This window comes from Thermobia domestica, chromosome 2, assembly GCF_964235325.1.
Source record: "Thermobia domestica chromosome 2, izTheDome1.hap1.1, whole genome shotgun sequence".
NCBI classification, from domain to species: Eukaryota; Metazoa; Arthropoda; class Insecta; order Zygentoma; family Lepismatidae; genus Thermobia; species Thermobia domestica.
In genome coordinates this window covers 386,058,856-386,085,823 of record NC_137455.1, presented here as the reverse complement: position 1 = coordinate 386,085,823, position 26,968 = coordinate 386,058,856, and the positions used below count along the sequence as shown (strand labels likewise).

At 39.4% G+C, this 26,968-nt stretch overlaps 1 protein-coding gene across 3 annotated transcripts in view; it reads right to left on the bottom strand.

Annotated features, from left to right (window-relative positions):
- The window catches only part of LOC145678894 (coronin-2B-like), a 244,502-nt gene that overhangs the window by 141,137 nt on the left and 76,397 nt on the right, over window positions 1–26,968 (bottom strand). Inside the window, exon 1 of one of the 3 annotated variants that reach the window (XM_081749480.1) lies at window positions 10,913–11,086. The exons of the other annotated variants lie outside the window; for them this stretch is intronic. The gene's annotated coding sequence lies outside the window, so the exon portion shown is untranslated. Of the gene's footprint in view, window positions 1–10,912; window positions 11,087–26,968 lie in introns of those variants that run through there. 3 annotated transcript variants of the gene reach the window in all.

Sequence of the window (26,968 nt, the reverse complement as noted above, 5' to 3'; positions counted from 1 at the left end):
TGTAAATTCATTCTATTAAATTTAGTCATTTCTATCCGTTGATGGCCACAACGTTCTAACATAAATTAAGATTACTTCTCAGTCATTTTCTAGTCAAAGAAAGACATTTTCTTCATATTATTAAAGTCAGTTTTCGACATGATTTAATGGATCTAATAAAAATAGCATAAGATTTATTCGGGTTGATTTCCAGTGCACTTTCTTTTGACCACATTTCGATATTCTGAAGATCATAATTTAATTTTGTTCATGCTTCTCGAATATTTGATGGATTTTCAGAGACATACAGTTGGACACTATCCATGTATAGATGACATTTTGCATGTCTTATAGCTTTTGGAAGATCGTAAGTATATAATAAATAAAAGAGATTACCAAGTAGCGTACCTTGTGGTATCCCTTGTTGTAAATATATCCATTGAGATAAATCTTCATCTGTAGCTACTGCTTGCTTACGATCGAATAAATATGAGTGAATCCAAGTAATAGTGTTGGAGTAGAAGTTAAAATAAGAACTCAATTTAGCTAATAATATATGTCTCTGGAAGGCTTTTGAAAAATCTAAAAACACCATACTTGTTATTATTCTTTCTTCGATTGCATCTCTTAAGTCATCGGATACTTTAATTTTAGAGCTGTTGCAGTGTTATGATGTTCTTTGAAACCAGATTGAAAAGTGTAAAGAAGTGTAAAGAAGGCCCCTGCACAAGAGTGTTAGTTTCTTGTGATTATGTTCCAGCAAAGAAGAGCGCTGTCAAAGTACATCCAGTGCGTTACGATACTAAGCATAATGATTAAATGAGAACCAAGTTAAAAGCTGAATTATGAACTAAAACAGCAGGCGAGTTGGATTATGTTAATCGTAAGTTTAATTCGCCTTTCTCAGTGGACTAATTTGCAATTCCATGCTGCGAATAAAATTTGTTCGGTGGGTTCTTATGATGTGCTTATTTTTGATTGTTATCGGTCAGAGATGTCGTTCATAGACGCAAGGAGAGGACAGTTGCCTTGCCTTTGTCAAATTATCATGTGAGGGTTATGTACAAATTAAGAAATTGGTGGGAAAACTGATGTAAGATTATTAATAGTTGGTTTGCATTTTAGTATCAAGGGTGTATGAGACATAGCCTACACCTCAACGTGGATCCGAACCGCATGAGCTCTTACTGGAATAAGCGGGAGAAGATTCCAGTTCTCTTTGTAGTAGCAGCTCCTGTGATTCTGCGGGGCCGCGGTGGCTCAGTGGTAGAGCGTTCACCTCTGGTGCTTGTGGTCCCGGGTTCGATCCCAGCCCCGCCAAGTGAACTTTGTGGTGGACAAACACGGTGTGCGTGGGTTTTCTCGGGGTTCTCCCGTTTCTTCCCACTTTCTTCATTCCACCATTTCATTCATTACTCATCATCACAGTCTCCTTTAGCCTAACCGGCATAATCATGGGACGTAAAACTTAAAGATTTCATTTCTGATCTCACTGTATATTGCAGAAAATTTTTAAAATAATCTCTATTTTCCAGATTGTGTTCCAAAATAAAAATTCGTGACAGGAAGCTATTTACTTTAAACTTTTTTCAAAATCTTCCTTTAAACTAAAACAAATGCTTTTGGCTAATTCAAACGTTATCTCCCAGTTTTCTCTCACGGTCAGTTAATCTCTATCCATAGTTATGAACAGAAGAAATTTCTCTTCGTATGATTTCCTGCATCAGTGAGGATGCTGCAGAAAATCTCAAACAAAAAAAAAAAAAAAAAAAAAACTTTCATTTTCAATGCTACTGTATTGCTGGACCGTAAAGGAAAGATCTGATCTCTGATTTCGCAGTTTGAAACAATTTATATCTAATTGCAAGTAACTACAACAAAGAAGGTTCATAAAACCTTGCCACAAACTAACACGACATGTAACAAGGTAACATGAATGATCTGGCCTCAGCAACACAACAACTGACTAGATCTAAGATGAGCATTTTCTTAACCCTCAGTTCTACTACATATTCAAAGGCTATTAAATAGTGATGTGCACGTTCCATATTAGAAAGGAATGTTGAAAAATGGCACACTGCAAAAATAACTTTTGAGTAAAGGGAATAGCTCGACGTCAGTTATTTATGGGGTAAACTCGCAAAATATCGCTTCTTTTTTTTTTCCTTCTATCCTTTTTCCTTCTTTCCTTTTATGTTTAGTATGTGTGATTGATGTGCAATAGTTCGAGGACCACTGTTAATTTATAAACAGAACTGTATTTCCATAGAGGTTCATCCACGGATACGCGAGTTGAATAATGATCGCATTAGTGTTCAACAGTAATTTAATTCATCACATATGTAATAAGTGGAATAACAGATATAAGTCAATTAAAGAAATATATGATTATTAGTTGTTGATTAATAAAGTTAACTAAATATAACTTGAATCTATTATTTCACTTGATCGATTGTTTGTTTGTTTTCCTTATAATCGAAAACCAAAATAGACATGATAAAAACACATTGTCTTGCACTACTGCACTTGATTACTGTGCATAATGAGAAAATTGATTGTTTATGTGAATAGTGAATGTTAATTTTACACAAACATCGCGCACTCGCACTGTATCTCTGCTCACTTCTGTTCCTCGCGACGAACCCTCTTCGCTCGGCGAGGACACATCTTCCCCCTTCTCCCTTTCTTAACGGTTGTCTTTGGGGTGAAAGTTGGAAACTGGTACTATTTACAAAAATGCATCACAATGCCATCTTTGGGCCAAGAAAACTATTTTGGAAGGGAAATAAGAAAATACTAACATATCGAATGCGATTGACTAACTATGGCCTATGGAAGCCGGAGGTTCAATGCCGCGTTCACAAAAGCTCTCCACTGACTTCTATCCTTAGCCGATTGGATCCAGTTTCTACTTTGTATTCCTATCTCTGCGAGATCCATCTTAATATTGTCCTCCCATCTGCGCCTAGGTCTTCCTAATGGTTGTTTTCCGATTGGATTTCCAGTTAAAACTTTGAAAGCGTTTCTACTTTCTTCCATTCTAGCTACATGACCTACCCACCTAAGCCTCCTAGATTTGACGACCCTAACAATGTTGGGTAAACCATATAAATTATGTAGTTCCTCGTTATGAAGTTTCCGCCATTCCCCATTCCCGTTCCTCTTGGGTCCGAATATTCGTCTCAGGATCTTGTTCTCAAATACTTTCAGTCTATGTTCTTCCCTCAGAGTAAGTGACCATGTTTCGCAGCCATACAGAACAACAGGCATGATTACCGTTTTGTATATTTTAAGCTTCAAATTTCTCGACAGAATCCGCGACGACAAGAGATTTTGAACCGAATAGTAACACGAATTCCCTGTTTTTAGACGACATTTCATTTCTTCGTGAATATGATTTTTCTCTGTTAATATTGATCGTAAATATTTGAAAATGTCCACTTTATCAAAAGCATTATCAAAATGCGTTTGATAAAGTGGATACTTTCAATCGCGTGTGTTCTCACTATCGAAAATCAGAAGTTTTTCGCCCATAACAAAAAAAAAAAAAAAAAAACACGATCAATTGCCCTGGGGTTTTGCAATTTGGTTTCTGTGTAACAAAATACACTGAACCCATAGTCTGGGGTCTGCTGCACATAATTTTTATTTGTGTGTAGCTGTGTAATCAAATCATTTATCTTTATTTTTTTTTCAACTCCTTTACTACTTCTTTCCTATCATTTCTCCTTCCTTCCTTAACTGACTATCTTTTTTTTTCCTGACATTGCAATACTTGTCGCATTGTATACAATATCTTTGATACAACGCGGAAATTTGAGTAACCGACAAATTAGCCGACATCAAAAATTCTCAGGTTTGTGTAAAGAGGCGTATCTCATATCGCCATTGATTGCGAAGGAACTTGGGTTGTTTATTTCAAGGTAACTCGCTATAGCATCGGCCTTTGTGTGAAGGCATATAGGCCCTATATGTTCCTTTAAATCAAGTTTTTGGAGTCACCTTAATTTACACACCCACCCGACAATTACTCACCAATCTCTAACCTATTAAAAAAAATGTCTAGAAACATTTACTTAATATTGTGTAACTACAATCTGGCTCGTTTTCTAAACCTTTAATATTCTTTATTCTCTTTAAGTCAATAATTATTTATTTTTACAATGAAACAGATCTAGTACATAAATCACAATTACTTATTTCTGACTTTATTTAATTGACAAATTCGAAAAATTTTGTGAAGAAATGTTGCCTGTAAAGTGGAAGAAAAATTCATCTCCTTCCGTCAAATTGGAAAAAGAAACAAACAGCTAGAATAAGAAGACCTCACTTCAGTTAATGATCAAATTACCATATTCTCTACTAACAAAAAAAAAAAAAAAAAAAAAAAAAAAAAATGATGTTCTCGTAATGAAATCGACGAGAACTGGTTTTTAAAAAATCAGCGCTTGATATTCCTCCTCCCTCTCCTCTTCAGGGAGATTTCACCGCTTCGCGACTGGCTATTTTTGGTCTAACGAGGAATCAAGGCCCACTTACCACCGCCGCCATGGATCCGGAACACACGTAATTAATTACAATGCCTTCGAACTATGGTTTATTCCATTCCACGACACACGGCTAGCGGATGCCTCTTGTCGCTAGGTTGTGTCGGAAACACGCAAAGTAAACCTACGGTCAAATTTGTCGTCTGGTATCACAGGATATTGAGTGTGGTACTAAATTCGTTAAATGACGCTACAACTGTTTCAAGTATACAAGATAATACTCCAGATCCTTCATGAGTAAATCCAGGGGCGCATCCACGTAGGGGGTTCACCGTGTCCGAATCCCCTAAAAACTTTGTAATTCAGTATACACTTGTATAATATAGCAGAAAAATGATTGATGTAGCATTGACTTGATCTTTCATTTCATCTCTAACCTTCCTCTTATAAAAGCAGTCTAGTTCTAAATATTGTCTTTTTCTGAGGGTATAGGTGACAGTACTTAAGAGTCCTTATCACTGTGAAATTAAAATACCGCTAATTTTACAAAAAAAAATATGTGACATCTTTAAATAAATAAAAGATAATGGAAAAGTGGAACAAGAGCACCCTAGACAATATTATTTTGCATGAAGTACCGTTATCGCGAATCACCTAGTAGCTTTCCGTTTGCAGATATTTAGAAACGCGAAATTAAATGCCGATTTTCTAAATGGCTGGAAACTGAAAGCAGATAAGTAAGTCATGATAATGGTATCTCATGTAAAATAATATTGTCTAGCGAGCTCTTGTTTCACTTTTCGATTATCTTTTATCTATTTGATGATATCACATAATTACTGTAAAATTAGCGGTATTTTAATTTCGACGTGATCGTCTTTTCGGGTGCAGAATAACACCGGTTCAATACTATATAAATGTCTTGTCTTGTAGTATTTGGACCTCCCCCTCCCAGCAAAAATTACTGGGTGGGAGCCTGAGTAAATGTTTAAAGCTCTTGTATTTCGTCTTGAACTTAGCGTCGGAAAGGGACAAAATGAACCGTTTCAAGAATCTGTTCAGTTTCGGCGGCATCAGACTACTACCCTCGATCACACTGCTCTACTAAGTGACTAATGAGATACCTTTGCTTGCATCGTGACAATCTCACGGCGATGGGTAAAGGGTGCGTGGTACAGTTACACGACTTCAGCTCAATATAAATAAATCAACCTCTGTATTTACGAACAGATCAGAAATACAGACGAAAGATGAAAGTAAAGGAGTTTGTTTTTTTGTTTGATTGGTTGAATTTGACAAAACGAGCGTAAAATAAAAATCAAAAGGAACAAAACTTATTTTTTTTATTTTTATTTTTTTTTTTTTTTTAGGACGATTACACACCAATTTACAAAATGAAGTAAAATTTCGAATTTCATGCTTTGTAGCTAAAACAGACACGAGTAACTGGTGAAACTGAATTATTATGAAGTCAGGTAGACTGAGAATGTGGGAGGAAACTAGAGAATCACGGACACGTTGTTGTCCACCAAAAACTACTAGTCTAGCCTGAGTATCGAACTATGGACTCCTCGCAGCAGAAGTGATCGCTCTACAATAAGCCACCGTGCCCCCATTTGAATATGTAGATTAACCTGAAATCCGAATCTGAGAATTTAACTCTGATCTCCCATTTGAAAGGCAAAAACGCTAATATCTCACCCTCCGAATTGAACCGCATATCTCCTCGTCGGAAATCGAACTCGTGGCGCAAGTCACAAATAAAACAATAACTTCCACAAAATTTAACACGACGAAAAAGGAAAGTGGTGTTAACTTTATAATTAATACCAAGTATTATGTTAATAAGATCATAAATAGTAAATAAAATTCATAAATATTCTTATTTGCATAATCAACAGCTAAAGGGAATTCTAATGCAAACTGGCTCTTTTTGTTCTATCAAACAATATTGTTTGGTAGAGAAAATTGCAAAAGATTTGTCTTTAATGGTTTTATTATACACTTTACTACATTGTCCGAGAGTTAAAACATGTCAATTATAAATTCAAATCAAAATACACTTTTACATATGATACTCTCTTTCAACAATGATAAATTACCTGCTGCCCACCAAACATACTGATTAATACGACTGAAAGATTAAATGAAATGAGCCAGGCACGTTCTGTATCCTGAAGCACTTTTACTAACAAGATGATGCATGCTTCGTATGATTTACAGCCCATGCCCGAGCTCTTCTGCAATTGACTTAGCACATGTGCCAACTGTTTGCGAACGCGACACGCCTTAGCTACTACGAACATCTTGTAAAAGGCAAAGTAAAGACAATGTGACGCGAACTGTGTGCCTACTAGTGTGAATACAAAGGAAGTGGGTTCGATCATTAATTAGGACATTTTTTCGTACTTATATTGATATCGATTGCAAGGTTTTACCTTTTCCCTGAAAGAGGTTTTAACGACAATTCTTAGCGCCGATGCTATATGGGATAGCCTGACATGGGATTTGTCCGCAACAAATTGAACCCGAATCTCTCACATCCAAGAATACTAAACAATTTACTTGCAAATGGGTCACTTTTCCAGGGAAAATTACAATCAGAAGACGTCCTATAATGATAGGTTAAACTGGGATTCACAATAAGTTTGCTGTGACATTTTAGAATTTGGGGATAACTCGAACTTATGAAATGATTGTCAACGAGGAACCGAGGTCTGCAAAATTCACACACATTAGATGTAAGCCTCATATTTGTTGACAGTAGCGAGGTGTTGTCCTTGCGGCGAACCTTCGGATTCTTTGACCCACGGAGTATGCAAATTTTTAAATTTCTGACAATTTTTATTCCACACTGCACAAGTGAAAAACAATGTAGTCACTGCCCAAGCAAAACTAGAGAGAGAAAAGTAGATTTTGTTGGGAGTGTATGCCCCTCGCAATGAAGTACTCCAAAAAGAAAAAATGAATTCCATGTCTTACGTCCTATGTTTATGTCGGCTAGACTAAAGGAATCTGTGATAAGAAATGAATGAAATGGTGGAGAAATGAAGAAAGTGGGAGGAAACGGGAGAACCCCGAGAAAATCCACGCACACGACGTTTGTCCACCACAAAGTTCACTTGGAGCAGGTTGAGATCGAACCAAGGACCCCATGCACCAGAGGTGAACGCTCTTGAGCCACTTCGGTCCATGAAGTACTCCAGTCCAAACATCCTTGTCATCAGAGGAATAGCCAAGATTTTTGTAGCTTCGGTCTCTATGTCCAGTATATCAACAGGGTGGCTAAAAAATTCAAACCAATGCAAGAACAGAGTAGCAAAGTGTGCTCCACATGTCCATCATTCTCAACATCTTTTCTTAAACGTTCCATTATGTCTCGTTGAATTCTCATTGGCATGTGAGGAAGCTGCACACCAACTCTTGCAGTGGTTATCATCCCTCGGGAGTGATCCAGATCCCAAATCTTAAGAGTTCTTCATCTCCGATTTCGAAACACTCTAGATTATATTAAAAAAATAAAAAAATAATAAAAAAAAAGATACTGCGGAACCTATTCCATAGATATGCTTTTTCCGAATCAGAATTCGGGAAACATAGAATTCAAATGTAGGTATGAATATTCTTCCCAAAGATAGGCTCTAGCCCTTACATTAACTTACTTAGGGATGTATTTGAACCTGAATCCACAAAGTGGGGATGATGTATATATTTCCTGAAAGCTTGGGTCAAGAAAAGATCAAATCCGGTTACCAAAATTGGGGAGGTCTCATGTATTCCGCTTGGAGGCAGCACTTTACTTAGTGTTATTAAAATCTTTAAGCGTGTCCACAAAGTCCGTTGCACTATTTTGACCCATCACTTTTTTGCACAGACTTATCGTAGAGTCGAGATTTGATTTATCTTCTTTCATTTAACACAAACTTTCATACGATATGCAAGTTGACACCCCTTTCCATTTAAAATTTTTGAGTTGGACCCCGTCTGGGACACTGCGGGGGACCTTGAGACAATTTATTTTACTTTCATACGTTGTATTTTTGAAATGATGAAAGACATGTTTTTCTGTTCTCATATCTGTCTCACCGTTTCAAGATTTTTCGGGGTTGTAACGGACTTTGTGGATACGCCTAAATATTTTAATAACAATGAGTAAAGTGCTGCCCCCAAGCGGAATGCATGAGACCTCCCCACTTTTGGTAACCGGTTTTGATCTTAAATTGACCTAAGCTTTCAGGAAATATATACACATCACCCCTACTTTGTGGGTTCAGGTTCAAGTAAATCCCGGGTTAGATAAGTGGAGCACGTAACCCAGCAGAGCTAACTCGTAGCTAAGCGGTGTGTGTACGCGCCTTTGGCGTGGGTGACCGGAATTGATTCCTGGTGGGAACTCATGCGATTTTGCTCCCACGTTACGCTGTAGGTTCACACCTCATATAGCCGCGGTGCTGAAAGGAAGGCTAAACTCAAAATCAAATCAAATCAAGTATATTAGCAGAACCGGCGTAGAGTTGCCAGTTTCTTTTTTCTGCCAATTCAATGAGAAACTAAAAATAATGAACTGGGTTCGGCTTTGTCAACACCTGTGCTAAATAGGGCGTGGATCTACATTATCTTAAAATACGAAGCACAAGAGCTCTCATAGAGAATAAATTACTTGTACAATCCGCGGCAAAAAACCTGCAACATCATAATGTAAGTTTATTGTGAAACTACGCCTAACAGCACAGGGAATGAACATAATGTCTAAGTGGAACGAATCACGCCAGGATAAACCTCGGCCTCCTCCCGTGCACACTTATTTTAGAGCAAAAGACTTCGTGATTTCACAATAAACTTATATGCTCATGTTGCAGGTTTTTTGCCGCGGATTGTACCATCATGAGGAAGGCCCAATCAGAACTGGGAATACAATGTCTACAAAAACTGAAAACCGTGCATAAGTACTGTTTCATTACATAGATATTCAGGTACATCTACAGGCATTACTATGCATCCCAGGAAAATAAGACATACTTCTTACATCAAAAGCTAGTTCTTCGACAAAATGTTTATTCAACTACAGGAATATCACTTCATGAACTGTGCTGTACTAATTCTATTGGTTCCTGACTTAACACAGACTTTAAGCATAAAAGGGCAAAAATAGCATTAGATACGTTGGAATCAACAACGGATTGTATTGTTGCGCTAGCCGTCATATCCGTTTGAACGTAGCCTAAGTTTCGAGCATTGCACACAGTTAAATTTTGAAAAGCGACGGTTCTTTAATTCTGTATAAAGTAAATTTTATTATTAAATAAGACATCTCCGCTGTTAAGAATTTAAACTTTTTATTTTAACTAACTTCCACCTGATATTGTACGTAAAATGTACACGCTCAAAACACAAACGCCTATTAGAAACGTAACGTATAATTTTCCAATATGCACAGAGTATGACGAATTATTTATGTTAATGATATACAATTAGGGAATATTTTTAATGATGGTTGTCAACATGGATTTTTTCTCCTGAAATCTTCCTTATAATACACTGCATTAAATAATAATAATTAATTCCCTTTCGCGATCAGAAAGTTAACATTTTTTATCACCTCAGAAGTATTTTCAATCTCATTAATGAAATGTCACAAGTGCTACAACGGAACATTATTATCATTATTATTATTATTATTATCATTATTATTATTATTATTATTATTGAAGAGGCCGCGGTGGCTCAGTAGCAGAGCGATCACCTCTGGTGCATGGAGTTCTTCGTTCGATCCCAGCTCGCACCAATTGAACATTGTGGTGGACAAACTTAGTTCGCGGGTTTTCTCGGGATTCTTCCGTTTGCTCTTATTTTATTCATTCCACTATTTTCTTTATTTCTCATCATCATCGTCTCTTTTAGCCTAGCAGCCATAACCGTCGGACGTAAAACTTAAACAATTCATTTTCATTATTATGGAAAATTTTCCAAACGCGATCCAAGCTTCTTTCTGAGAATCTTAACTACGAACTGAAAACTGATTAGGAGCAGACTACTGTTTGGAATTTCATATTCAACAGAGCATTTTTATTTTTCAAAAAATACAAAACTGCACATACAGATACGAAATTGTTTCTACAAGTAAACCGCACAATTCATATAGGCCTATTCGTTCACAAATTTTAGGAGGGAAGATTTAATCAACCTGGCATCACATCTACAATAAATTAAACCACGATTACATATCGCCAATATACGTGCAACACACAATTAATTTCATATGCTTCGAACTCAAAAAGAGAATACACACCTTACTGCGTAACTTATGAGTAATCAAGTTTTTAAAGCGCTGTTTACTCTCTCTACTCTACATCCACAACCGCTGTTTACATTCATTCATAAATCGCACCTGTTACGAGAGCCATGTTATTAATAATAGTGTAGTAATTAATAACAGGAATACTTACATGCACCACCAGCAGTTAGTCCTGTGAGATGCTGTGAATTCAGGGGTAATTCCCCCTAAATCATGTGTTTTGAGTCACTGCACTCCACAAACACTAAAAATACACCCAGCTCTAAAGTCTACACTACAGAGTGTGCACCAGAGCTTGCTTCACATCCAACTGTCACGGCTGGGCTCACCGCTCAGCCAGCGAACCACGTGCTGGATGGATTCCCTTCCCTTTTTTTCCTACGTCACGTGATCTGACAAGTGGAACAGGTGGTTCATAGCATAGCAGCAGCTGCATGCATCAACACAAGCCTTGGAGCCTTCTTTGATTATTGACAACAACTAATCAAAAGTTGCAGCAGACACCCCCAAACAGACCAAAAGAAGAATCAGGTGGGTTTCCAGGTAGAAAGATGGATTTCTTTAAATCTTTTTTCGATGAACAGCTGCAAACTTGCTTTCGTTTCTTGCTCGACTTTTCAAAATTCAACACGTAGGCCATTTTCAAGCAGCATATGAACAGATTTTCTAATGCTAGGGCAAATAGACAAAACTATTGATTATCTATTTCTAGGATCTTTCAAAAATACTGTATGACATGTATGTTACTAGCTTCAATATCACAAACATTACATATTATCACAACAGGTGACATATCCCGTATCTTTATTGGTTACGAGTATGCAATGACGTACACAAGGAGGGGTTCAGGGTTTTAAATCCCTCGAGCAAAATTTTATGGAAAAATAAAATTTACTGCATTACGATATGTGCACATAATATAAACTTGGAATCCTGAACCCCCCCCCCCCCATTCTTAACAAAATTCTGCGTATGTCACAGTATGAATCACCTGATTCGAGTATTGGTATAATGAGGAGTTTATGCAATAAGGGTGTAAGCGAGTTTCCGCCCTTTTTGCATCAAATGCATTTGTGGCTTTTGCCATGCTTGTTTAGCCTCTTGATAACATTTCAATTCAATATCGGAATAAAATGCTGCATATTACATTGTTTTATGTAAGAAAAACACTAAAATTTTCAAGATCGTTTTTCTCCAACTGTATGTTTCAGACTTACGCCCTAATTGAATCAAACTCCTCAACTGAATATCGTACTCAGTCTTAAATTGAAATGAAATCTAAGTTTTATGTCCCACGTTATGCCGGCTAAGTAAAGGAGACGCTGATGATGAGAAATGAATAACATGGTTGAAGAAGTAAGTGGGAGGAAACGGGAGAACCCCGAAAAACCCACGCACACGGTGTTATTACATCATAAGGTCCACTTGGCGCGAGCTGGGATCGAATCAAGGACCCCCATAAAACCAGAGGTGAACGCTCTACCACTGGGCCACAGTGGTCTCCTAAAATTAAACTGAGTGGATATGGAAACACCAGAGAGACTACCAACGGACAGCGCATTGAAATAAATTATTTGTGTGAGTTCATTCGAAAAGACCACTCCATGTTCATTTCCAATCATTCTAATGAAGAATAATTGATTTATTAACGGATATACCTGGTTGTTCAGGCAATGTTTTCAGGATATTCTAGGAGACAGTAAAAGCAGGTGACACACAACAGATTGCTGGATGAAAATGAAATACAATTCTTACGTTTTGACTTCTTAGCGTGTGGCTATTCAAGGATGCGTTTTCGATGCGTTACCCCGTGCAGCGAACGTGATCTAGGTGGCTACTCTGCAATTTTACTTTCGCCCGAGTTATAAATCATACTATGAGCCAGTTAAGGTTTCTAGGCCTTGCTGCCAAACCCTTATTTTCATTCATGGGAATCACGAGAAGCCTATTGTGTTACATCGATTTTTCTGTGATTAGCTAATTTTTCGGAATTTCCTTACATTTTTGTGAATTTTCTTTTGTTATACATGCGAGTCCCAATACTCTGCACAAAGCATCTTCCAAGAAGCTGTTTCTTGGTAAGATCCCCTTGCCTGGCAACACTTCTTTCCTTTTTTCTTTTACTTCTTTTAGATATCTGAGACCAATTATTCCTGTTTTCTCTTTCTCCAATTTCCGCTCCGAAATTACATCTACAACTATAAAATGCACATTTTCGTTGAGTACATGAATTCGTTAGTTGAGCTGTTACACTGCAATGAAGCCAGAATAACAAAAGCATCCATCAAGATGCACATTACGCAATCTGAAATCAAATTCGTATTATGACACTGATAAATTCAACATTGATGGCATTAACACTATAGGACGAAACGACAGAAAATTCATGGACGCAATCTTTGCTACCACAAACTAACATAACCTAGACTCGAACACGAGACTATCCCCAGAAGTGAACTCTATCACTGAGCAACGAAGCTCCCTTCTCTAATACTCAGAGCTGAATCCTATATCAATTATTTACAATTGCAGTAAAATATATCAACATGCTATTAATCTGCCTGTTGGACATATTGGTTGTAGTACTATAATCAGTTCTCTTGGATGCGGGATAGTGTGGTGAGGAACGGTATATACTGTGAGCGTTGATCTTGTATGACGATCAGCGTACCCGCCAATTACATCGGACTCAAGCTTTGGTCTTGGTTCGAAGTCCACGTTAGATCCCGTCCTTCATAATGTATTCCACGGGGATGCAAAATATAAAAAACTAAACTTCAAAGGAAAGTGTGCAGAAAGCACTTTCTTCCCACAGCTAATATCCAAGAACATTATTTTATCGAATATATGTCATTCATATTTTTTAATGAAAGTAAAACTATCAAACTAAGGAAGATAATTCCTTATACTAGACGAAAGGATAAAAATCTACCTAACACAGGATAAAAATTGCCTTCTTTCAAAGCAGAAAAATACCGGAGATACGAAAACCCAGCTTGTCATTCCTCGATACTTGGCTTCAAATCAAAATGCCTGATACGTATAAAACCCGCCAGGTCAACATGTTTGGCAGGTTTGTCTAATCTCAAGGGTATTACACATAGTACAGCCTTTGATTATATTAGCTCACGCGTCTGATGCATTTGTGCAGATGACACGACTGCAAGGTAACTTAATTTTACAAATGATGTCAATCATATGCATTGTCAGATGTACTGTTCTTACGTGAAATTTCTTGCATGTGCATAAGCTTTTCAACAAAACAAAAAGGATACGTTGAACCTAACAAAGTTTTTGTAAGATTAGTGTTCTGCGTTGAAGATGAAAAACCGAAACTGAATCAAACATGAATCCACCCAGATAATTATTAACTTAATCGTCCTGTATGAAAAAGGAACATCCAACAGTACTTTTAAAAATATCATTAATACGTCTACAGTATGGCGTATGCCTTCTCTACAGAATTTCAATATATACATATACTCACTGACAACAAAAATGAACCCAGAAGGAATTGAGGGAATGGTTTGGCTGTAGGAGCATGTAATTCACAGTATATAAGCCTAACCGTGACACATGATAGCGGCTCTGTGATAGTGTAGATCGCAATATCTTGGTTTTCAGAACGTCTTATGATTACGCTTGTCTGTTGCACGATTGGCCATGATTATGTCGCCAATTTAAGAGCAAAATGTAGTTCAAATGTTGTTTCCGGGTAATGACGCCATATTCAAGGATAATGCGCCCATTCACACAGCTGGAACGATGGTGGCGTTGTTTGAGGAATATTAGAGTTAAGTTGAACACTTCCACTGGCCTACGTAATCCGCTGACCTAAACATATCTGAACATCTGTAGTCCGTTTTGGGAAGACTCATCCGGCGCTTCGTTCTCCTGTCATGCTTTGTACGCAGCATTAACAACCTCTATGACTGCATTCATGTCGTATCAGAGTTGTTTTCAGGGCGGAAGGTCGTCCAGCGTTATATTAATCTGGTTTAGTTGCACATTTTATGTGATTTAATTAAATTGATAAGTGTCAACAACGAATTGAACAACAAAGCGTATGGGAGGCCAAAACGCAAGGGAAACGTAAGGATAAATACACACTAAAAGCGTACTGGACATTCGGAATTCAAAGCAATATTCGTATTCCGGGCCGAATTTCCTGTAATTTTTCGTTCATATTCCAAGTTAATCGAATTCAAGAGAGTTCGTATTACGGAGGCAATAATTTAATTAATTGTAACAGCTCAGAAAAACAGCTGAAGCAGTCATTTTTAACTGCCCGATGTACGTTGTCGAAACAAAGGAGCTACAAGAAAGAAAGAAGGGTGAATGATGTAGGGAAGTAGCCAGTGGACGAGTAATCAAGGAGCCCCAAATGTCGTACCTACACTATTATAGATTCTACCATTAAATTCTTGTCTGCCTGACAACACGTCCTCTCTCAAAAACAAGTTTCTCAGTTTGGTTTTTTGTTTGTTCGTTTGGTCTGGGAGAATTGGGGAAACAAACTATGATGTTACAGACCATCTACTTGAAAACTGAGGAGTTTGATGTAATAAGGGCGTAAGCGAGTTTACAACCTTTTTGCATCAAACGCATTTGTGGCTTTAGCCTCCTGGTAACATTTCGATTAAATATCGGAATAAAATGTTGCATATTACATTGTTTTATGTAAGAAAAACACACTACTTAAAATTTTCAACATAGTTTTTCTCCAACTGCATGTTTCAGACTTACGCCCTTATTGCATCAAACTCCTCAATTACAGGTTAGGCTTTTCGAAGCACAGTGGCCTACACACTCAAATAATACATCACAAAAATCTTAACTATTCAGAAAGCAATGATTACTAAAAACAATCATATTTTACACACCAAAATTTCATTATTATATCAGACAGAGAGGAATATTACGATAAATACAAATACTTACTAATACGGACCAAGTTATTTATATCACGTACTTAACAGAAGTTAGTACAAAGAAAATGGAGGTGAAGGCGGATGTTCCCTTGGCGCAGGCGTCTACGATAACAGTTACCGTTACTAAGTAACTATAATCCGAAGTCAGTCAAGAGATGTGAGATAAATTATTGAAAAGATAATTTACTTGACAACATCGCTTTCTTCAATACAGAATACTAAACAGCTCCATCAACAAAACCTTTGCCCTTTCATCTCGACAGAAAAATAATTGAAATTTCTAGGAATATATTTCAATCTTAACTGAATCTTTTACATCCTCATATTTCTACCAAACACTAATAGTTTATCTTCTTGTAGTGCAAGTGCCGTTATAATCGTTATAATCTCACTTGCTCTTCGTCAGTGCATTAAGAACCGTCCTAAGACAGTGACAAAATCTCGTTTCATAATCGAGATGCACCGGGTTCGAACTCCATGGCCAATCATTCCGATATGGCTTTTTCACGATTTTTCTGTACTAAGTGAATGCAGCGATGGTACCCTAAAGACTGCTCATCAATTTCGCCCCATTTTTTTCACGTATTTCAAAATTGGTTCAATCGAAGAATAATAACCTTCTCTGCGTAAATGAAAGCAGGAGTCACTGTTTAGAATCTTGTACGAGAAAACAATAATAGGTGTTAAATAGTATTGAGTGTATATTGTTTACATACAGTACATAAAAAGATAATCTATTTGAGCAAAATAAAAACTAAAGAAATAACCTATTTCAGCGAAATAAAAACTACCATCTACATCAGATAGGTAACGAACGACACTTTTAGCGCCACAAAAATTCATTTCTCTCAACTTTCAAGGAACTTGCATTCGACGTCATTTTGTTCAGACTGATGGGATGTATCGAGTGATTATATTATATGTGGACCATTTATGTTGAATGCACTTGCAACTTTTAAACTAATGGACAAAAAGCGCTGAAGTTTCGTAACATGTAAATATCGTCAGTGTGACAATAACATATTCTGTGATACCACAAGGTTAACAGTGTTGCCAAATCAACGTAGTTGTATTTTCTGTAATCGCACTCCGTCAGGTACTTATTTATACAGCACATATTTTAAATATACACATAAAAGAAAACATACAATACTACTGTTATCATGCAGTGTTGCACAATAAGGGCGCTCGAATATCACAAACATTAAAAAAAAAAAATGGAGGGTTCTACAACAGTAATAACGTAGTGAAATGGATGGAGTAATGCATATCCAAGATACTACTAATATCGAATACTACTATCATCCTATGACGTATTTCGAACACGTAGAAACAAAGTTGCAAGGAATTGAAAATTTGAATTTTTCAAAGGGCTTTATTTCGAAAAAAGTGTTTAGATAAGTATCAGATCGGATCAGTACATTGGTTTCAAAATAAACATAAAGATCATAATGTTGTTTACGGCAATTTGATATATCAAACCATTCGGGAGATATGAAAAAAATGTAACATTTGATATAGTACTTAAAATGGCGTATTTTTGGGAACTTTCTCAAACAATTCTTTTTATCTACTTTGGTTCTATAGTTTAGAACAAAACTCTTTGGTAGGTGTAATTACAATACCTTCTCGAAATTTCATAACTTGAAGCAGTCTTGCAAACTTTAACCGGTTTTACCGTATCTCTAGAATGGTTTGAGATATCAAATTAGGGATGCGCAAGAGACAAGATTTGAGACTGTCTCGTCTCGAAAATGTGCTGTAAAAGTGATGTATCGACTCGAAAAATGTATATTTTTCTATTGGAAGAGCTGTGTCTCGTGTCGAATTTTGTCAGGAAAATTCTGTCTCGACTAGTCTAGTGCGCATCCCTATATCAAATAGCTGTAAACGGCACTGTGATCTTCATCTTTATTGGAAACCATCTATGTATTTGGACGAGGTACTTATCTACGTAGTTTTTCGAAACAAATACTTTCGAAAAAAGTAAAAATTTTCAGTCCCTTGTAACTTTGTTCCTATTCATTCGAAATCGGCAATATCACGGTATAAGATACTTAAAATATTTTGGATGTCCACTGGCCCCGTCTCATTTGTTATTACTGTTCTAGAGGGCAGCAAAATTTGGATGTTTGATAGTGTAGCATCCTTACTTTGGAACACTGTATGACTAGTGTTTTATTATGTTTTCCTATTATTTATAGATCTAAAGTATGCATTTTAAAAAATCAAGTATATATTAGATTGACAAATATTTTTAACCCGGTGGTATCACAGAATATCCCAAACAATGTCCCCTGCCGATATTTGATGGCACACAATTTCAGAAGTTTTTATCCCTTAGTTAAAAGCTTTTATCCCTTAGTTTATTCCTTTTAGCTACAAAGGCTTATCAAGATAAATGGTCCGCCCTGTATATATAACTTTGGACAATATTTTAGTTCAACATTTTATTGTCTCCCTGTGATTACTTCCGTTTTCGCCAATTTAGAAGCATCACTGAAGAGTTTCTTTTAATTGCTTCCAGCATTTAGTTAGCAATGACGACTACCTTCAACACCATTACAGACCAGACCTCTCAAAAGTTATCCCATGTCTAATTGGGTAGTACACAACGTATGTGGATAAAGGATGTTCCCACTTCGATATTTATTTATTTATTCCACTCGTTTTCATTTATTTTTCACAGACCCAGTCTCATTTCGTAATTGCAACACTGTATATAAGCATTACTGAACTCACTGCAAAACCTTTACTGAAATATACTTGAGTGTCAAATAGTCTAAACCCAGAAGAACATTTTACAGCTATTAAAGAAAAAGAAAAGAAAAGAAAAGAAAACAAATCGGAAGGCGAAGTCTTATAAATAATTTGAGGTTTCTTAGTACAAGGAGATTTCAATTGTTTCTCAATATCTAAGGAAAATGAGTCATTTCCAGCACAGGACAGGATATTCTCCATATTTTTTAAAAGTATATTTCTTTTTCAATAGAAACTTGAGCAAAAGCAGTTCCCTATATGAAGCGAAACGGAGTTCACAATGACTCGTCCCTCTCGTGACACAGGGTCGTATCTCAAAAATTACCAAAACTGAAATGACTATCCCTATAACCTACTTGTTAAGCTCTACAAGATGGTGCAAATTACGTGTCTCAATGGCGTTTATTAGCTGAGGCACAGCTTCTTGAGCAATAGGTTGAGTTGATTGTAGTTTAGCGTCCCTATCAGGAGTGAGGCTAAATGAGACGTGGACCTACTGATTAACGTGGAATCCGAACCACATGAGCTCCCGCCGGGAATCGAACCCGGGTCTCCCACGCCATTGAGTGATAGGTGTATTTCATGAGTGACGAACCTGTCTCGCAACGAAGGAGCGTATCTTGAGATGACTTTTTGTCGTTTCATTATTGAGATACGCCCTTTTGTTACGAGCAGGATGAACTCTTGGTCAAATGAAATTAAAATTAAATCTTTAATTAACCTGTCATGGTTATGCCACGCAGGACAAGGGCACATGTTCCCAGGGAAAAGGGGGAAGCAACATGGGTATGATGTTATCAACTATGAACTCGTATAGCATGAGATCAAACCAGAATCCACACGCAAAAGGTCGGTACTTTACCACATGCTCAATGTGTTGCGTAATAGATGCTATCTCGGTTATAACTCCCAAATTAACCTTCTCCCTCTCTGTAGCTGTTAAAATAATAACTAAATATCCTGAACATCTACATCGTTACAGTCATACTGTTAATTAAACGCCCTGTCTTCTTGGATCAAAATTACCATAGATTTCTACTGGAATTAAGTCTGGATCCTACTCACAGGAGCAATGACTTCTTAATAAAGTAAATATGTATTATACTAAGAAAAAAATGTGAGGAGAAAATGACAGCAAATCGATTTAGACTAATCCCTGAACCATGAAATACTAACAAGTCATCGGTATTTAATTCCAACGTTCATATCTCAAGACAGAAAAGAAGAATATTCATATGACATTGGTTGTTGATTAGCACTCACCGTGTTTACAGTTAGAAACCTTAATCATTGTTAGAGCAGTCATCGTCCTATGGAAATGACTAACAAACAGCGTTCCTGTCACAAAGCAATGGGAGGCTTCTTAGTTTCTTTGCAAAAGAAGTGAAAGTGAGGTTCTACAGAGCAATGATCGGGGAAAACAACATGAAACGCCATCAGTTGTGCAGTCCATCAGATGAATCAGCAATTCATCAGTTTCTGTCAGTTCTTCAACAAATACATTTTCACTATGACTCGTAGCCACAGACACTTTCTTCACTCACCCTCATCTCAGAGTGCTGCATAATGAGCATCCGTTTTTAGCCCAAAAGAAAAGAGCGGATTTAGTAAATTCCACGTACAAATAAAGACATCACGCTAACGGATTAACAATACATAGCTTTTCATATCATTACACCCTGACCAACAACAATCGCGTTCAATCTTCCCAGCTTGTCTAGTGGCTAGCGTGTGCGCCTTTCATAAGCGTGGTCATGGTAAAAGAACAAATATTTGAACATCTTAAACTGTAATCTACGTCCCATACAATCTCGGTGCTGAAACGGGACGCCAAACAACAAAAGACAACCGCATTAACGAATCCCTAACCCAAAACACGTATCTACAAACATATTGATATATTTGTCATTCAGCGCATCATATGATAATTTTCCGGAAGTTAAATGTTTTCGATGTTTAATTTAACTGATTTTGCGTTTAACGTCCCTTTCAGCAGCGAGAATATATGACACGTGGATCTACAGATTAACGTAGGATTCGAATCACCTGAATTCCCGCAGGGAATGAACCCGGGTCTTTCACGCCAAAGGCGCGTACGCTAACCGCTCTTCTTGGACTACTGTCCTTTGAAATCAGCAAGCAAGAGTCCCATGTAGATTAGGAAGACCGATCTCTACAACTGAGGAAGGCAAGTGCGAGTCCCATTCAAGTTAAAACGCGAGCTCTACACTGAAGACGACAAGCACCAGTCCCACTCAAGTTAGAGCATGAGTTCCATCCAAGTTAGAGTGCGTGCACTACAAACAAAGAAAACAATTAAGAGTTCCACCCAGTTAGTGAAAGCAAGGTCTATAAATGGGAACGACAAGAACGAGTCCCATCCAGATTAGAGAGCCAGCTCATCAACTGAAGAAAACAACTGCGAGTCCCATCTATGCTAGTGAGTTCAAGCTCTATATAACTGAGAATGGCAAGCCCAAGTCTCATTCAGGTTAGCAAGGTTGTCTCCTAGATTTTCAGCTTGCCTTCTTGGCCTACATACAATATTACTTCCCAACATATCCGAATCCTCACTCGTAAATTTAAATGAAATGAAATATTTCAGTTTTACGCCCCACGCTTATGTCGGCTAGGCTAAAGGAGACGGTGATGACGAGAAATGAATACCATGATGGAATAAATAAAGTGGCAGGAAACGGTAGAACCCCAAGAAAATCCCCGAACACGGTGTTTGTCCACCATAAAGCTCATTTGGCGCGAACTGGGATCGAATCACGGACCCCACATACAAGAGGTGAACGCTCTATCACTACCACTGAACCACCCTGCCCCCTTACTCATACATTTATATATATATATATATAGTGGCGGATCCAGGATATGATCAAGGGAGGGGCTAAACCATAGTTTGCCGCTTTATCCAGTGTAAAGCAGGATTTAAGCCTATTTTATTCAGTGTATACCTGAGCGTCAAGGAGGGGGCTATAGTCCCTATAGCCCCCTTGCATCCGCGCCTATATGAGAGAGAGAAGAGAATGATGCTTGCAAGAAATTGCTTGTTTTCTGACTTATCTAATTGGCAGTCCCACACTGTTTGGTTCATGCTATTGCTATTTATCAGAGATATCAAAAACTTTAACTTACGTTCAAGCAAACTTAACTTCAGACCCAACTAACATCTCTACTATCGAATAAATATTCAAAATTTGAATGATTGATCCGAACCAAGGAGAAAAGCATTGCAACGAAATCTGAATAAGATACGGCCACTTACTAAATGCATGGCTAATCGGTTTCTTCCCCTCAACTCTCTCTTTTTATTCATTGCTTCAAAAAAAAGCAAACAATGACGGGACAAAGTGAAAACTTCAACACTAGAAGAAAAGAGTGGGAGACATACGAAAGTCAATTAATGCAAAATTAAATATTCTTCCACATATGTTGTTATTAAACAAAGCTTCTTTGAATGTAAAATAACAGCTTCTCCTTTCTAAACAAGAATTCATATACACGCAAATATTGGGACAGGTGAGCAAAATATGGGAAAAACAACAAACAACATAGCTATAAAACAGCCCATTTCATTTTCTGTGGGATGTGGGTCACTCCCAAATGAAAACACATACTCAGTTAAGTAAGAGTGGTAGATTCCCTTACATGGAGGAAATGTAAAGACGGGTGTACATTACTTGCACTCCATTGCACCAACACTTGTTCGAAGAAGAAGGTAATAGCAAAAGCTGCATCACGCTAACACCTTGCTTTGTAGAACTGAGTTACAGTCGTTCTTCAGCTCTTGTTCATTTCGTCACTTAACAACATGTTAACAACTCCCGCGCAAGAAAAAAGAAGAAGACAGCAATGAAATTATCGCCAGTACATTCGTTAACACGACTTGCATGGCGTAACAATTCCGGAGTCAATCACTAACATTTATTTCTTTGTTTCTTTAAAAAAATGGGGGATACAAAGATTTATTTTTATTACCATTTTTTTCAGTGTTTTTATCTCCTTTATGATGTTATAAACTTGTGAAAGATAGTACACGTTGCCTCATCAGTAAGTTGCTTGTGAAAAACACATGACAAACCTTAAACGACAGAGCTTTTCTTATTGCAGATATTCTCAATCTGTCTACTACACTGCAGATAAGAGCGACAATTTAAAGGTAGAGGATTAACAAACAAAATGAATCTATCTATTAAAATGCTACAATAATAATTAAGAGCAGAGAGCAGAGCAGAGATTTCTTGGCGGTTTTTGTGGTTGATTTAAGTACCGGGCTTGGGCCCTTGCCTTCCATTTGTGTTGTTGACTGTCGTTTGTTTTGCGTGCGTATTTGTTGTGAGAGAGGACGCAACTGTCGCGCTCCTCTTTTGCTGTTCCTATGTCAGTTTAGTGGTTGTGCGTTTTAGGGGTGCGGCATCTTGTAAGTTCGTCTTCTTCGGTTGGCCGTTCCTATGGTGGCTATGTGTTGGTGTGGTGAGGCTCTGATTGTCCTCCAGAAGTTGGCTGATCTGTGAATTCTGTAGTCATGTAGAAATGGGAGTTCCAAATCTTCATGTATTTGCTCGAGGCGAGTGTCTCTCGAGTGTCCAGTGATAGCCCTGGCTACTCTGTTCTGGATGACTTGTAGTTGGCTGAGGTGCGTTTTTGCTGCGTGTTGCCATGCAGGGTGGGCATACATCAGGATGGGACGAATGCTCATCTGATATATATGGCGTTTGGTTTTCAGGGTGAGGGATGGGGAGAGGAGAAGCGGTAGCAAGGCTTGATGGCGTTGACTGGCTTCCTTGGCGATGGAATGTATGTGGTGAGCAAATGTAAGTTTCCTGTCCAGTATTATTCCGAGGTATTTGGCATCATCTCGGTTCTGGAGGGGTGTTCCAGCCATGGTGATTCTGACGTGAACCCTTCTTCTGTTTCTTGTGAAGTTTACTACTGAGGTCTTCTGTTCGCTGACTTTGATCTTCCACTCTTCAGACCATCGGTGGAGAAGTTCGGCGTGTCGTCTGAGGTATAGTTCAGCGTATCTGATGTTTCCATGGCTGGCAAAGATTGCCGTGTCGTCTGCGAATGTTGCTACCGCTGTGTTGGGGGTTGTGGGTATGTCCGCCGTGTACATGGCGTAGAGGGTTGGGGATAGGCAGGATCCTTGGGGGACTCCTGCTAGGATAGGTCTGGAGGGTGTTAGGTGTCCTGCATGGGCAACACGAAAGGTTCTTCCTTGAAGAAAGGATTTGATGATTCTCAGAAGGTAGTGCGGAGTGCCCTGGAGCATCATCTTGTGAAAGAGGCCTTCGTGCCACACCTTGTCGAATGCTTTTTCTATGTCGAGAAAAAGCCCCAAGGTGTGGCCTCCCTCGTTGAATCTGTCACATATCTTCTCTACCACCCGTACCAGCTGCTGATCCGCGCAGTGTCCTTTCCTGAAGCCGAACTGGTGGTCCGGGATGATGTCATGATCTTCTATGAATTGCTGAAGTCTGCTCTGTAGTACTCTTTCAAACACCTTGCTGGTATGCGAGAGCAGGCTGATAGGGCGGTAGTTGGCCGGGTTTGATCTTTTCTTTCCTGGTTTGGCCAGCATTATGACTTTTGCTTCTTTCCAGGCTTCTGGGTAGTGTCCGGTTCTCATAATGGCGTTGCACAACTTACAGAGTAGGACCAGGGCCTTTCTCGGGAGGTGCTTCAGTGCTTGCGGCGTCACTCGGTCTTGACCTGGAGCCCGGTGTGCATTGATCCTCTTGATGATTGCTTGTATCTCCCGCGGTGTTGTGAGGGCTTCTGGAGGAGGTGGGTCTTCTATTCGGGAGAGGTGGTAGGATCTATGTACTGCTGCAGTGGTGGTTGCTGGCGTGTTGGTAGCGTTGATCTGGAAGGTGGTTTCCAGGGTCTGGGCGAAAAGTTCTGCCTGTTCTTCCGGTTCGTGTATTGTTCCTTGTGGAGTTTGAAGTGTGAGTGTTCTGGAGTTTGCTTCTGGTCTTGTGATGTTTTTCACTAACTTCCAGAATTGCCTGCTGGGTGCATCTAGCTCCTGGAGGTGGAGGTTCCAGTTTCTGATTTTGATTCGAAGGAGCCTTTTCCTGACTCTGGATACTAGGTGGTTCCAAAGTGTTTTGAACTGGGGAATTCTGGTACGTTGCCACTGCTTCCGGGCCCAACGCTTCAAGTGGATCAAGGCTGAGGTGCGTCGTTCTTCTGGAGTGGTCTGGTGTGATGGATGAGTCGTTGTTGAGGTGGTTGAGGCGATGGCTATGGCTGAGTTGATGGCTGCGGTCAGGGACGCAGTGGTGGCCTCTATGTCTTCCGTTGTTTCAATTATCCGGCGTGGATCTAACATGTCGCTGAGCAAGGATCTGTACTGGTCCCAGTCTGTTGTGCGCAGAGTTGGAAGGGTTCGAGTTGTGAAGTGGTAGCTGATTGCGATCGTTTGTAGAACGGGTAGATGATCCGAGTCGAGGCCGTGGATAACCTGAGGTACACCTAGGATTGCCAGGTTCGCTGTCAGTACCATGTCCAGTACATCAGGCATTCCGCCGTTTCTGGGATAATGCGTGGGTTCCGTTGGAGCCGTGGGAGTGAAGTCTATGGTGGTGAGAGCGTGGTGGAGGATCCTTCCGTTTGCGTTTGACACATTGGAGTTCCACGCCGGATGTTTACTGTTGAGGTCTCCCCCTAGTAGAATCCGGTGTCCTAGCTGTCGCAGGGCTTGCAGATCTGTTGCGTTGAGGTTGTTGTTGTGAGGCTTGTAGGCTGCTATTATTATTATCGGTCCATTAGCTGAGTGGAGGGTGATCCCTGTAGCTTCCAGGGATTGTAGAGGTGGTAGAGGGAGAGGGTCGTACGGGATACTGTTTTTGATTAGAATTGCTGTTCCTCCAAGGGGTCGGTCGGGACGGTCGGTACGGATGGTGGAGTAGTTGCGGATTTTTAGGGTAAGGTGTGGTTTTAGGTAGGTCTCTGACAATAGGGCTATGTCCACTTCTTCTCTGCGGAGAAAGTCCTCCAGGTTGTTCTTCTTCTTTTGGATTCCTTCTGCGTTCCAGTGCAGCACTTTGACTTGTCTGTTGATTCTTCTTTTAGTCGGTGCCATCGTCAAGGATGGACGCGACTACCTCAAACATGATGGTGATTTTGCTTAGTGGGTCTGTCGTTTCTTTCACCTTCCGGAGTCCTACTCGCAGCTTTTCTAGCATTGAACGAAGATTGAGGCCCGAGAAGAGTTCTCGGATCTCTTTGAATGTGTCTGCCAATGATGGTTCAGTGCGTTTGTCCTCGGTGTCTTCTTCTCTGGATTGGGAGTTGTCCTGGGTTGTTTGATTTTTCTTTGTTTCTTGGTTGGGGGGCCTCCTGGTTTTCTGGTTGGTGTTGTTCTTGTCTTCCGGCGTGACTGCTCCTGCGTAAGATGTAGCGTTGTTTCTTCTGCGGCTGGTATCAGATTTTGAGGGAGGGTCCGACTTAGCTGGTGGTTGGGTTGGCTGTTTCCTCTTGGCTTTGGCCGCCTTGAGCATGGGACAGCCCATGTAGTTGGCGGGGTGTTCGCCTCCGCAGTTACAACATTTTGCCGGAGTGTCCCTCGTTTTCTTCGGACATTCCGTGGAGAGATGGGATTCTTCGCATTTGATGCAGCGAGGGGTCGCCCTGCATGTTTGCGTGGTGTGCCCTACTCGTTGGCATCGGTAGCATTGGAGAATTGACTGACCCTTGTAGGGTTCCACTGCCACTCTGTAACTAAGAAGGTACTTGAGATCGTAAATCTTGTTGTTCGTTGGGTCCTTGGGTAAAGTAACAAGGAAGAGCGGAAACAGGGGCCTGTTGCCAGACGGGTCACTGCGTCCCCTCATCTGGACCACATTGGTTGGGGTGAACCCCTGGTCCTTCAAGTCCTGTAGTATGTCAGCCGTTGGAGTGTCGAGTGGCATCTTCCGGATGACTACTTTGATTGGGCGTGTTTGTTTCGGAAGTTCTGTGGCAAATGATTGTCCGGTCTGGATGCAGAAGGCTTCCATCATTTCAAAGTCGCGCCAGGTGGTGCAGTGGATTTTTATGTATGCACTCGGTTGCAGAATTTTGTAGGGATCCTTGCAGTTTGCGGTTAGCGTTTTTATGAAAGTATGTCTTTTCTGGACGTCATATATGAAGAGGGGGGGTATCTTCCTGCTGCGGACGGTGTCCTCCGGATTTTCTTCTTCATATTCGGTGGGTGTTTGACCACCCCCAGCGTTGGATGGGTCGTTGGTGGTGTCCAGCGCCGAGAAAGAGTTCCTGAATTCAACAGGTGGCGTAATGCTACTTTCTGGTCTTCTTTTCGCTTTCTTCTTGGGGTGTTGGAACTCTCCTGCGCTATCGGTAGGGTCGTATTCTTCATCACTGGACCCTGCCATCTCGATGGACTGATCTTGGATCTGGGGGGCATCCGCGTGGACGGTTGCACTGTCAGCTGTTTCGTTCATGTGAGGGGTAGAAGTGGTTTGAGCCGTGAGGGCGTGGAGTTCCTCGAGACTCATAGGAAC